Source organism: Ambystoma mexicanum, chromosome 13, assembly GCF_040938575.1.
Source record: "Ambystoma mexicanum isolate Mex_15411 chromosome 13, UKY_AmexF1_1, whole genome shotgun sequence".
Lineage (NCBI taxonomy): Eukaryota > Metazoa > Chordata > Amphibia > Caudata > Ambystomatidae > Ambystoma > Ambystoma mexicanum.
In genome coordinates this window covers 98,430,328-98,444,047 of record NC_090938.1, presented here as the reverse complement: position 1 = coordinate 98,444,047, position 13,720 = coordinate 98,430,328, and the positions used below count along the sequence as shown (strand labels likewise).

The window sequence follows — 13,720 nt, the reverse complement described above, 5'->3', positions numbered from 1 at the left end:
AACAAACAACTAACCCCTGACGCCTTTGACTCATGGCTCAACGCATCGCTGATGTGGCTCACACCCCCTTGCAAACCATCAACCCGCCGTGGCCTCTTCCCCAGATGGTTCACCCCTGAGTTGAAGATCACTAAACGACTATATAAATAGTTAGAACGCAAATGGCAGACAAAACCCAGGAGAGCAGGGCCACCTTGGCCCAACACCTCTATCAGTACAAGGCTGAAATCCAGAAAGCAAAAAAAGCCCACTACAACTCCGGAATCCTAAACTGCAAAAACCAGGCAAAGAACTCCACAAAATCATCTCCGAATTCACTAATCCGACTTGCAACACGACCGTCCCGACTCCCTCACAATCACTTTGCGACTCACTATCCCTCCACTTTTACACCATGGCTCTCGAAAGAACAAATACTCTAGCCACCAAACTGGCCCTCTTACATCCACCAAGCAATTCTTCCCCCATACTGGCCGGCTCACCAGCTGCAACCACTACGCAACCAACGTTCGAATCCTTTAGTCCAATATCACCACAGCAATTTCTCAAACTTCTGTCTGCCCGCAAACCATCTGGCTCACCACTGGACCCTTGCCCAGCCACAACCCTCAAAGAAATGTTCGCTTCCACCTGCACAGGAGAACACGCAAGATCCATCATAAATGCCTCCCTTTCCTCTGGTATCTTTCCCGACAAATTAAAAACGGTTCATGTCAAACCTCCAATTGAAAAACCTTTACTCGACCCTCTCGAGCCCAAAAACTACCGCCCCATCTCAAACACCAGATTCCTTGCCTAACTGACCGAACCGCCTACTCCCAACTAAACGCCTTTGTCGAAGTCAACAATTTCCTAGACCCCACTCAATCAGGTTTCAGAGCCCGTCACGGAACTGAAACCACCCTAACCTCAATCTGGGATGACCTTAAAATGACAGCAGACTCCGTGGGATGCGCAGCACTAATCCTTCTTGACCTATCCGCCGCCTTTGAATCAATCACTTAGTCCCCCTAGACCGCCTCCACTCCCTAGGAATTCGTGGAACCGCTCTTAAATGGATAGCGTCATTCCTCAAAGATCGGCACCAAATAACAATACTCTCCACCTATACCTCCCAAGCCCGACCAGTCGACACGGGAGTCCCACAAGGAGCATGCCTATCTGCCCTCCTGTTCAATCTCTACTTGATCACCCTCCCACCAATAATGTGTTCGCACAACATCCTGTGCTACAACTATGCTGACAACACTCAACTAATTCTAAAACTCCTGAACTCAAAACCCAACTCCTGACCAGGCCTCCTGCCTCCTTGACATAGAACGCTGGATGACCCAAAGCCACCTCTTGTTAAACCCCTCCAAAACGGAAATCATGGTATGTGGCAACTCCGAACTTCTTCCGCACCCACTACCCTGGCCATCTGCCATGGGTGACTCACTCACCCCCTCCAACTTAGTGAAAAATCTTGGATGCACCCTTGACTCTGACCTAATGCTCTCGCGCCAAGTCAACGTCTCAAAGTCCTGCCACTACCACCTTTTAAAACCCTTAGGCGCATCTTTCCATATCTCTCCTTTCCCAACACTCTCCGCGGTCCAATCAATCGTTATATCAAGACTGGACTACGCAACCCCCCCCCCCCATACCTCGGAGACCACGTGTACCAACTGAATAAACTCCAAAGGGCACAAAACGCTGCAGCCAAATTGCTACTTGCGCTCGGCCCAAGAGACCACATCTCCCCAGCCCTTAAGACGCTGCACTGGCTTCCAGTGGCCCGAAGGGTGACTTTCAAAACCCTGTGCATCTCCCATCGAGCACTGCACAAAACCAGACCTCAATATCTTCAAGACAAACTAAAACCCTACCACCCCCCCACCCCACCCACCACGCACCCTAAGATCAAGCTCAGCCGGCCTCCTAGTCCTACCGAAGACAAACTCAAGCAGATTAGGCGGATCATCATTCTCAGCCTTGGCCCCCACGCTATGGAACTCACTACCACCCCACGTCCGCCTAACTGAGGATTTAACGTCTTTCCGCAAACGGCTGAAAACCTGGCTCTTCCCCTAAAACCAACCCGTACCAAACTAAACCCAAACAGACCAACAGCAACTCAGTGACTCCAATCCATTAAACCACCTGATGCGAGAAACTGACCGCTAATAACCCCTAATATAAACTAGGACAAACGGAATTAAACAAATAAAATAGATCAAAGCACTGAAATGGCTAATAAGAGTAAATCATACGGAAACAGTAAAGAGTTTCTCCTGAAATAGTCAGAATGCACGCAGAGTGAACTAAGGGAATGGCGTGGATGAATTAGTTAGAATGGATAAAACGGGTGGAACAAATGAATGCGCTGAGTGGAAGAATGCATGAGTTGAAGAACAAATACCTATATAGTTCGAATGAGTTTGGAAATCGAGTGAATATGCAGATTGGATGAACAGGTTGAGTGGATGAGTGTGTAGAGCGGCTGGATGTGTAGAACGGACCAGCGTGTAGCGCCGATGAGTGTGCAAATACAGAGAAGCGAGTAGAACGCAAGAGTACGTAAAACAGATGAATGTCCAGAACGAATGTGCGTAAACCAGATAAATATGTGGAACAGATGAGTATGTGGAGCAGATGAGTATGTGGAGCACATGAGTTTGGATAACGGACGAATATGGAAGTGTGGAGAGTGTGTAGACCGCTGGAACAGATGAATGAACAGACCTGGCGAATGAACTGAGGGGGTGATTGGATAGAGCGGGTGAGCGGATAAAGTGTACAGAGAGGATGAATAGATAGAGCGGATAGAACGAATGTGTGGATCGAGTGGACGAGCTGATGAGGGGATAAGTGTATAGAACGGATGAAGGTATAGTACAGAGGAGTGAAGAGATAAATATATAGAACATGATACTGATGCTGAATGCGTGAAAGCGCAAGTGCTTAAAGATGAGTGCGAGGAGCACATGAGTGCGTAGAGGGGATGAGTATTCTTCCATCTACTAATAGTAGAGGGGGTGAGTGCGTTGAGGGGATGAGTGCGTTGAGGGGATGAGTGCGTAAAACAGGTGAATGCATAGTACATGTGAGGGCTTAAGGCGGAGGAATGCCTGGAGCGAACGAGTTCCTGGAACGAACGAATACCCAGAGTGAACGGACGTGTCGCATTGAGCGGACCAGTACGTAGAACGAATGAGCACAGATTACATCCAATACTGATGAGTGCGTAGAATGGATGAATACGTATAGCTGCCGAATGCGTTGAGCATGGGGCAGGCAGGAGAGCATGCGTGGGCTAGACAAGAGTGCATGTGGAGAGCTGACTGGAGTACGCATGGCGGACGGGAGCGCGCGGAGTGGACTCGAGCGAGCAGGAATGCTTGAAGCGGACCAGAGTGTATGGAGCTGACTGGGATGCATGAGTGGATAGGAGTGCATCGAACGGACTGCGTGCATAGAATTACGTGTCGTATATAGTATTGTTTGGAATGCAGAGAATGTTTGAAAGAGCATATAACCCATCATATCTCACCACCACGCTTACTCTCTCCTTTACATCACCACTCAACTAGAACACAGAGATATTATGACACCATTCGGTATAACTGTTCTCATACCAACATCTGCCGCTCACTCCACATCATACTAAGTAAATATTGCTGGTTACACACCCCCCAGCCAGGCGTTCTCATCAGGCCTAACGCAGCCACATCCGGTCTGGCTAAATTCTGCCATAACTAACACATACTCCTGATCTCTCACCCACCACACCTACCGCTAAGAAGCAGGTATCACACGGCTCCCTCACGAGCTGCACACATACCCGGTGCTCACAGGCACCTTTTGACTCTCTACTGATCTGAACTTCAGTTCCCAAGGGCGTTCAACCTACCAGCGCCTTCAGACCATAGCAATGGTATATAAGGCGCTATATACATGCAAAATAACAATAACAATTTTATAGCTGAAGGAAGGGGAGACCACAAAGTGGCTAGGAAATGTTGCAACTGGCTAGTAAGAGTATCTTAAAAGTTTACCCATCACATGGCCCTCTATATTGTGCTGGGCCAGCCACGTTCCGGGTCCAACAAGGAAATGCTGTGCACTTAGCTGGACAGAAACAATGTGACTAATCGGGACCCGCAAAGGAGATCCTAAAGTTTGGAAATGTTATGTTATAGGTGCTTATATAGCACACCTTCACCAACGGAATTGGTCCCCAGGCTCTCTGGCGGATCTGTAAACGAGAAGGTGGGATGGGTTAGTAAGGTGAAGGAGTAGGATAGTGAGAGGAGTGATGTACTGTTGGCAGCTTCAACTCGGTAGACACAGGGTGTTGAGCTTTGGTGCGAGTATTGGATCGTGTCAGTCCGCATGTGCTGTTGGTGCAGCTTATGTGTTGTTGCGGTGTGGTGCGTGCAGCTTGATTGTGTGAGAGATGGTTGTGAGTTTTATGAGCGAGATAAGTATGCAGAGCGTTTGAGCTTATATTGGTTAGTGGGTTATATAACAAACATGCTAACATTCACAGTTCTGTCTAAGTGTAGTACTTTCTGATCTACATAATTCCGTCTAGGTGCGGCACTATCTAACCTTCCCAATAATTATCTAGATATGGGGCAGGATAATGTTCTCAATTCTAAATGTGGCGCATGCTAACATCCACGTTCCATCTAGGTGTGGCATATCCTAACATTCACAATCCTATCTAGATATGGCGCAGGCTGATGTTCTCAATTCTAAGCGTGACACATGCCAACATTCAAGTTCCATCTAGGAAATGGAGAGAAAGCAGAGGATGGTATTGCCCACCAATGCGAGGGGGGGAGGGGTGGTGTGGTAGAGCTGAAAAGATGCAGTCATCTGCTAAAACAGCCCCCTGCCTCGTGGGATGACCATGCTCGTTGGCCACCGAGCCCTGAGAGCCTGGTGGCTGCAGGCCACGTCCTCCGGCGTAAGAGCTGGTAGAACAATCTGTTGCGTACCCGTCTGTACTTTTATTGGTTCACTTCATTCTAAAACACATTATCCCAGATGATTTGTATGAATCCCAAACTAGTAGTTTTGAACAAGAGCTAATAGTACATGTCTCAAAATTATTAGTTCATGTGTTGCAGGAAACTGTCAGGTGGTAGAGGGGTTTCTCCTTTCTAGACTCACATTATTACTGATTGCCTCTATACATAGCTGCTCTGAACACAATATGACAGTCTTGATATTTCATATAAATTGTGATATTTTGAAAGCTTGCCGCTCATAAACTTTCACAGTTTTGAACGTCTTTCCTGTGTGTTGACATGCGGTAGCAGTTCCTCTTATGCCCCACCTGGCCTTTCTCAGACGATCCGAGTTCTGTGGGTTCTTTAACGCGAATATGCAAGGTAAAGATCACAATCTTAGCAGACATGTCACACAGATAACCGGAGGGGTAGGGGTTATTTCCAAAAATAACACCTGCATTTCTGCTTTGGCATATTTGTAAAATTGTGCACCAGTGTATCTGCACGCTTGGCAGTTCAGTTCAGTTATGCACTAGCAGGGACGCCACTGAATCGGAGGATCAAGTTTGCGAATTCTGGGACTGGAAGAAGCATGCCCATATTGATGGTGTGAAGTTCCAAAACGGGGCTGGCCAGAGTAACCACTTGAGTTAATCCTATCCTGTCCAAATGTAATGTTGGGTGAAGCGCACTCCGTCCACCGAAGTGGCTACGTGCTGGCGCCGAGGCGAACTAGAGGAGACGTTTGCCAATCAGTCGCTTAGGCAGCCAAGAGATGTCTTCAAAGCGCTCTCCAATCAGATATGGTCATCGAGAGAGAACATTCCCTAACATGGTTGGATGCACCGAGAAGGCACTCTGCCCAAGGTGCTGCAACCACATCTTTGGTGTTGCAAAAAAAAGGTAAAGTGGAGACCGATCTCTGGAATGAGGGGAACCCTTTCTGACATTTGTTTTGTATAAATGCTGGAGCAATACCATACCAGGCCCAATGTGTCACTCCTAGTTCCTTGAACTTCATTCCATTTGCGCATGTGGCCAGTGCAGTGGGGAGAGCATGGGGTTCATATGGGCATCGAAGCATGTCTTGGATAGTAGGCGGCTTCCATGTTTTGTGGTTTCTGAAGCCTGCTCAGCAAGATGTGAAGGCACAAGTCAGTCCTCTAAAGAGTGTTTTTTTTTATTTTATTTTTTTAATTTGTGTTTGGTTCAATTACAAAAAGAATGATTGTAGAACCTTCACAAAATCTAAAATATAAAAAACCATCCTATACATATTTCATTGCATCAAAAATATTGTAAAACGTTTACAAAGACTAAAATATAAGAACCATCATACATATTTCTTTACAATCACTTTTTACAAATATCCAATTTACATAACTCCTAATTTTCGTTTTATGCACTATAATAGTTCATTTAAAATAGTGCAATTCCAGAGAAACAATTTTTTCAGTTCCTTTCACCGAATTTCACCATTTAATCTTTCCTCTTGTAATTAAAATATATCAGCTGTCAAACAGTATCAAATCTGTTTTCATTATGCTTACAGAAACTTACCAACTCGTAAATTAAATGTTTATGCACTCCTGTGGGGTGTGGCTGCAGGGCCATGTAGAGAGACGTGGTCCCTGAGGAGATCCGGCTGATCCTGCATTAATCCGTCACAAAAGTGCACATGCAGATGCCTGCTGTGAAAGAAAACACATGTGCATGCACATGAACGTATGGGGCCTCTTTGAAGTAAGTCGGGAAACCACGGGAGGTGCTGGTGCCACAGTCCAGGGCATAATTAGGATGGCAGGGACCTGCGATGTCCGGATCTAAAATAGCGGACGAGTGAAGAGAACAAAGGAGCCGTACGAGAGGATCCATCTGTGAGTCCGCGGCGAGGAGAAACGAAGCCACGCGACGTACAGTTAACAGAAAACACAGCCGCGGTCCCAACATGCAGTGTGAGCTTGTTGCCGAATGATCGTAATCTGGGAAGCGGTGCTCGGCGCAAGGCAGAGTGGAGGAAGAAGGCTGATGCGGTCTATTGCCCAACTGACTGCCTGAACCGAAAACTGCCATTCACTGAAGAGAGCAACAACAGACAGTATCGCGTATAAGTTGAACATTGCTGTGTTACTGGATCGCACAGGTGGCGGTTACAGCTTGCGTTCTGTGGTTGCGGGAGAGGATACATTGTGGCAACGAACATTCGGAAACGAGCGCTGGGCTCGGAGGGTGCGGCGGGCAGTACTCGCAAACTGGAAGGGTTGCTGTAACAGTGTGCGACACTGTGGCGACGGCACTGCAGACATTGAGTGGTGCTGAACGGTGGATGCTGCTTTCCACAACGATGGTAGCTTCATAAAAGACAAAGCGAAATGTATAATATGTGAAGAGCAGCAACACATACGGCGGATGCTGCTTTGTATAACGTTGGTTGTGGAAAATGAACACAGTTACTATGAGGCGAAGGAGTTGGGAACGACATAAGCGCATGTGAACTGATGCCCGGAACCTGTGTTGCAGCCAAAAGGAAATCAGAGGTCCCGTGTAGGAAGACACGAAATGGCGATCAACCCCAAAAAAAGGAAAGCGCTGGCAGAACGGGCGATAGAAGCCGCAGCTTGAAGATGGGGGGCGGGCAGACTGACCCTTATGACTCTGAGGGGCAGACGAGCAGCGATCATGCAGTACCGCTTGACATCCGACTGAGCCCCTGGGACAGCCACACATTTACATCCGCAAGAACTCACCCCCACTCCGTGGCTGAAATTGCTGAAGGTCGGGAGCCCCAGCAGTAGGTCACACGATCGAGGGGCCCACGGGTGTAACGGACCGCATAGAGTGTGAGGAGCACACGGGGATACAAAGCCCGTCTGAGTACACAGAAATTTGCAACAGGATTGATTACCTCAACCAAATAAGTGACTGCCACGGAGGAGGCTGGCAGAGCTTTTGAGGCTCTGAGGCTCCCACGCTTGGGTAGGGCCTTGGACATTGAACGGAGTGTGCGCCTCCCTCCCCTTACCTGTGGAGCATAAAGAGGTGGGCGGACCCACAACATACGGTTTTTGATTCATGTCTAATAAGCCTCTATTATTAGACATGAAGCAGTCTAATGCCAGAACACTGCCGGGCCCGGAAAGTGCCAGGAGCAAAGACAAGCCCTCCGCAGGTACGAATCGAGAGGTTCTGGCTGCAATTGCGGACTTGAAGGCAGACTTGAAAGCGGCCTGGGAGGCCAAGCTCGAAATAGTTGTGGCTGAACTGAAAACAGTGTTGGACCTTAAGGTCGGTGAAGTGCAGGAGGAGGTGAATCTACTCCGCCAAGATGTAAGGTCCCTGTCGGAGCATACGGAGAGCCTGGAGAAAGAGGGGAGTTTGAGCGCAGCAGACTGCGCCTCACACAAGTCGGAACTGCATGCCCTGGTGCAAAGAGTGGGCAACCTGGAGAGTAGGGCGGAGGAAGCAGAAGGACGCGCCCGAAGGAACAACATCCGTATTGTGGGTATACCGGAGGGAGCAGAGGGCCACAACCCCACGGAGTTTGTCGAAAACATGTTGCTATAGGAGATAACCGGAGGAGTTCTGTCTCAAGGATTTGCTGTGGAACGAGCACACAGGGCTTTGTCGAGGAGGCCACCGCCAGGCAATCCGCCTAGGCCAGTTATTGCCAAGATCCTTAACTATCGGGACCGGGAAAGGATTCTGGAACACTTTCGCAAAGGTGGAACAATCAAGCGAGGGGAGTCAAACATAACAGCCTACCCGGACTATACCCTGATGGTGCAGCGGAGCCGAATGAACTTCGGGGCTGTTAAGAGGAGAGTGACGGAGGTGGGCCAGAAATACATGCTACTTAACCCGGCGAAATTGAAGGTTTTTCATAAAAACCCATATTTTTCGACACTCCGGAGGATGCCATGGGATGGCTTGATACGCAGGGCTGCCCCCAGGAGTCTGACATCCAGGCGGAAGGAGGAAGCGGACGAGATAAGTAAAGAGTAATGGGGGGCACAGGGAGATGGTGCGGCTTAAGACTATGGGACTTGATTAAAGTCATTGATGTGGCCTGTTCGTAGACGGGACCGGAGTAGGATAGATAATGTATTGCGTGCACTGTGACTGTTGCTTTATTAAGGAGCCTTGCAGGGCTAGTCCTCACACCCCTATTTAGTGTTAATAGTTAAGTGGCCATTAGGGCGACTTCAGCTTACTGAGCTCTGGGTGTACCAGACAGGGCTAGATGTGGGGGTGCCTGAGATCCAGGGATGGAGCTGTGCAACAGTTGGGGAGGGAGCTGTTGGGGAAGGGATGGGCGGGGGGAGGGGAGGGAGGTGGGGAGTTTGATGTGTATATAGTTTTGGGGAGTTTGAGTTTAAACACGAGCCTACAGGGAATATGCCTAGAATTGTATCTGTATTGCGCAGGCGGATGGGGTTGGCTGAGAGGGGGGGAGATGGACACTGACAAGCCCTGGGGGATCTTAGAATAGTGACATGGAATGTCAGGGGACTCAATAGTTATCTATAAAGGAATAAGGTCATGCTGTATTTGAAAAGACAAAAGATAGTTATTGCATTGTTACAAGAGACGCACTTACACGGGAAAAACTGGAGCTGGTGGGGAGAAAATGGAAAGGCACTGTAGTGGGGTCTTCATACTCGGCCTATGCTCGGGGAATGCTGGTCTGGGTGGCGCCGCACGTCCCGTTCCAACTGATACAGGAAATGGTGGAAACTAGGGGGAGTTTGGTCATAGTGAGAGGGTTGGTGGAGAATAAAGAGGTGTGAATTGTAAACACGTACGCCCCTAATCAAAACACTGCGGAGTACTTCCGGACTATGTGCACCAACCTGAGCTTGTGTGTGGGTAGCGCGGTGATCTGGGGAGGGGATTTCAATTGTGTGCTGAACCCCGAAGTAGACAGGTCGGATGACAAAGATGGTCAGGCCTGCCCCGGCAGCTAGGGCATTGCAGTCATTGTAAGACGAATTTGGACTGGTAGATGTGTGGAGAACAAAGCATCCTAATGAGAGGCGATATTCACATTACTCGGCCCCACAGCAGCTGCACACTAGACTTGATTATGTCTTTGCCACATCAGATGTAATGATAGAGATCGCTCACATAGAATATAAAGCGAGGGTCCTGTCGGATCACTCGCCCCTGCTTCTGGGGTGGCAATACTGCCGCCCTAGGGCACGGATTCCGACGTGGCGCCTCCATGCGGAGGCGCTTAAAGATCCGGTTTTTTCGGGAGGATATAAGAGATGAGATCATTAGCTATTTTGAGGTAAACACAGGCAGCGTTGACTCAGCGGGGATACTGCGGGAGGCCTTCAAGGTGGTGGTGCGGGGTGTGGCCATTGCTAAATCGAAAGGCCTGCAGGATGGGGTCCTGGCTGATTTACAAAGAGTGGAAGGCGAATTAGAGAGAGAATTAAAAAGTGGATGCATAGACACCGAGCTGGTGCTTAAACTACAGCAACAGTGCACGGAATACTGGGAAAGGCTCTGCAACCTTAATTACAAAACGTACGTTGAGAGACAACATGCGGGTGGAGATAAAACGGGCCGTCTCCTGGCATGGCTATATAAAAGTGAAACCCTGAGGCCCCCGATTAGGACCATAACCAGAGAAGATGGGGAGGTGGCAGACACCCAAGAGGGAGTCAACAGGGAATTTGCAGATTATTATAGAGAATTATATGAGGATAGAGGAGGAGGCAGCCGGGATGAAATGCTGGAAACTCTGCAAGACATGGGATTGTCCAAGATAAGCACAGAAGTAAATAAACTAGATGCGCCAATTACTGTGGAGGAGTTGGAGGAGGTTGTTAGGCAGCTACCTACTAGTAAGACCCCGGGAGCAGATGGATTACCTAGTGAATTTTATAAAGCATATGGGGCGGAAGTGCTCCCCCCAATGTTGGAAATGCTCAATGAGGCGTTTGAAGTGGAACAGTTGCCGGAGTCGCTCAGAGGCGGTCATAATACCCCTCCCTAAACCTAATAAACCTGGGCATAGCTGCGGATCGTACAGGCCGTTGTCGATGCTGAACCAGGACAGCAAGATATTAACGGCTGTCCTGGCGAATAGACTGCGGAAAGTAATTGGCAAATTAATACACCCGGACCAAAGGGGCTATGTCCCGGACAGGACTATTACTCACAACCATAGGCGACTCCATCAGGTGATCGAATGGGGCTGTGACAATGAAGGAGAGATGGCAATCGTGTCTTTGGACGCAGTAAAAGCTTTCGACTCGGTCAGATGGGCGTGGCTGCTGGCGGCTTTGGGAGAGTATGGAATGGGGCCAGGGTACATTAGGTGGGCGGAGATGCTGTATAGTGCGCCACTAGCCAGGGTGCGAACAGGAACAGTGATATCTGAGAGATGGCAACTTAGCAGGGGCACTAGACAGGGGTGCCCCTGGTCCCCGATATTGTACATTCTGGCTCTGGAGCCCCTGGCACTATACCTGAGGCAGCAATATGATGAGATGGGTATTGAGGTCGGGGGGGATGCGGCCTGATATCCCTGTAAGCGGACGATTTGTTATTATATTTGAGATACCCAGAAGAAAATCTTCAGTATATTCTGGAGGTGATGGAAAGGTATGCGAGGTTGTCAGGTATAGCGGTGAATCCCCAAAAATCTAGCATTTTCCCACTGGGCAGTTACAAGGGAATCCCTGTGGAAAGGTTGCAGGTGCCGTGGACGGTGGGCTCCTTCCGCTACCTAGGAATAGATGTGTGCCATACGGCGGAGGAGGAACACAGGTGTAATACCGAGATGGCCGTTGAGAAAATCCGCAAATGTATGAGATTTTGGGAGAAACTGCCCTTAGCAATGATGGGGCGGGGAGCAATGCTTAAGATGGTTGTGCTGCCTAGGCTCCTACATTATCTTAGCAATATCCCGCATATGGTTCCTAAGAGGTTTTTTGTTCAATTAAATGGTGTGTAGAGACTTTCTGTGGCATGGTACCCGGAATAGAGTAGCGCTCTGGAAGTAGCAGAACTTTCACGAAAAAGGGGGTGTCAAGCTATCTAATTTTGAGGCCTATTATATAGCAGGTCAATTACAGTTTGTGGCCAAATGGCTCTCCGATGAAGCGACCCCTGAATTTAGATTGTTTGGGCATGACTGTTCCCCGTTTTACCTGAAAGAAATTATCTGGTTGCCCGAGTCAGAAATGAAGGAGTGATGAGGCTTGGGTGGAAAATGTGGCGACGAGCATGTATAATAATGGGGGACCCGCTCCCGTGTTCCCCGCAGGTACCTCTGGTTGCTTTGGCGGGAGGAGATGAGCAACTGAGGGTGATTATCAGAACCTATTGGGAGTCGGTGGGGCTGGTTACGTTGGCTTATATATGGTAGGAGGGGGACCATCAGGGAGTTTGAAGGAGAGAAGGCGAGACTACATGGGGGCCAGAATGTTATGTATCGCAGGCTGGTACGGAAGATTCGGATAACGTGGCCTGAGACAGTGTTGGCGGAGGAAGCGGACGCCATTATGGAGATGATGTATGACACAACTGAGGGGAGGGAGGGGGCATGAGATCTCTAGATTGTATGAGATGGTTATGACTAAGGTTGGAAAGGAATTGACACATTTGAGATTGGATTGGGAAACAGAGGTGGGATCCCACATGGAGGATGGGATGTGGGAGCGGGCCCTGGGATACCATAAAAGTATCTAGGAATGCCAGATTGCAGCAAATACAGCTGTACGTAACGCATAGAGCGTATATGACCCCGCTGAGGATATCTAAATTCAGGAATGCTGGGAGACTGGCATGCCCTAAGTGCGATGAGGAGAATGCTGATATGACGCATATGTTTTGGGCATGCCCAGTGATCGAGGGTTTCTGGAGAGAAGTTGCACAAAAGCTATCAGAGAAAGGGGTCACGCTCGCCGTAGACACGGCTTGGGCCTGCCTGTTGGGAGGGTTTCCTAGGCCGCGGAAACTGAAGCATGTTGGGAAACTGAAAGACTTGGCGTACGTGCTTGCAAAGCGAAGAATAGCTATGGGATGGAAAAAGTGTCATAAGCCACGGGTGGAGGTGTGGTGGAAAGAATTACAGAAATGGGCGGAGGCTGAAACGGTGGTGTGGCAGGAGGCAAGTAGCATGTTTTGGGAGGAAGAAGTGGGTACCCTGATGGCATGGAAAACATTGATATCTGGTCTATTTGGAACAATGTTAGATCCAGAAGAGTCTGATGAAAATGACGCCCTGCCATGTGTAGCAGATACTGAGGGTGAAGGACAAACAGGCGCGTGAAGGGGGGTGGGAACAGGGGGGCAGTGAACAAAGACTAATTGCTGCTAATGTAATGATTGTGGATTGCACTGCGTGTTTGGTTTGGATTGTTGGTTGTATTGAAAAACTAATAAAATTATTTTTAAAAAAAATGTTTTTGCACTCCTTGCATCATTCTAGTCCATAAGAATTGAAGACAATCCTCATATTCAATATTAACAAATTTCATCAATCGGGCCGTCCTCCTGTTCTTAAAATGTGGACAATAAAGTATAAAATGCTTCGTATGGTTCACTACATTCATCAAAATGACATCCCGTAGAGTGTTTTTTTTAATGAAATAGTGGCGTGGACATACTCCAAGACTCCCTAATTTGGAGAAAAGAAATGTTTGTAGAGTTTTCAAACGAAGTTTGTGTTTTTAAAAAAAAAAAAAAATTCCTCCTCCTTTCTT

General features: G+C 48.4%; 1 protein-coding gene across 1 annotated transcript in view; it reads left to right on the top strand.

Annotated features, from left to right (window-relative positions):
- RSBN1 (round spermatid basic protein 1) overlaps nt 1-13,720 on the top strand; it is a 136,993-nt gene that overhangs the window by 85,255 nt on the left and 38,018 nt on the right. The gene's annotated exons all lie outside the window — the stretch shown is intronic.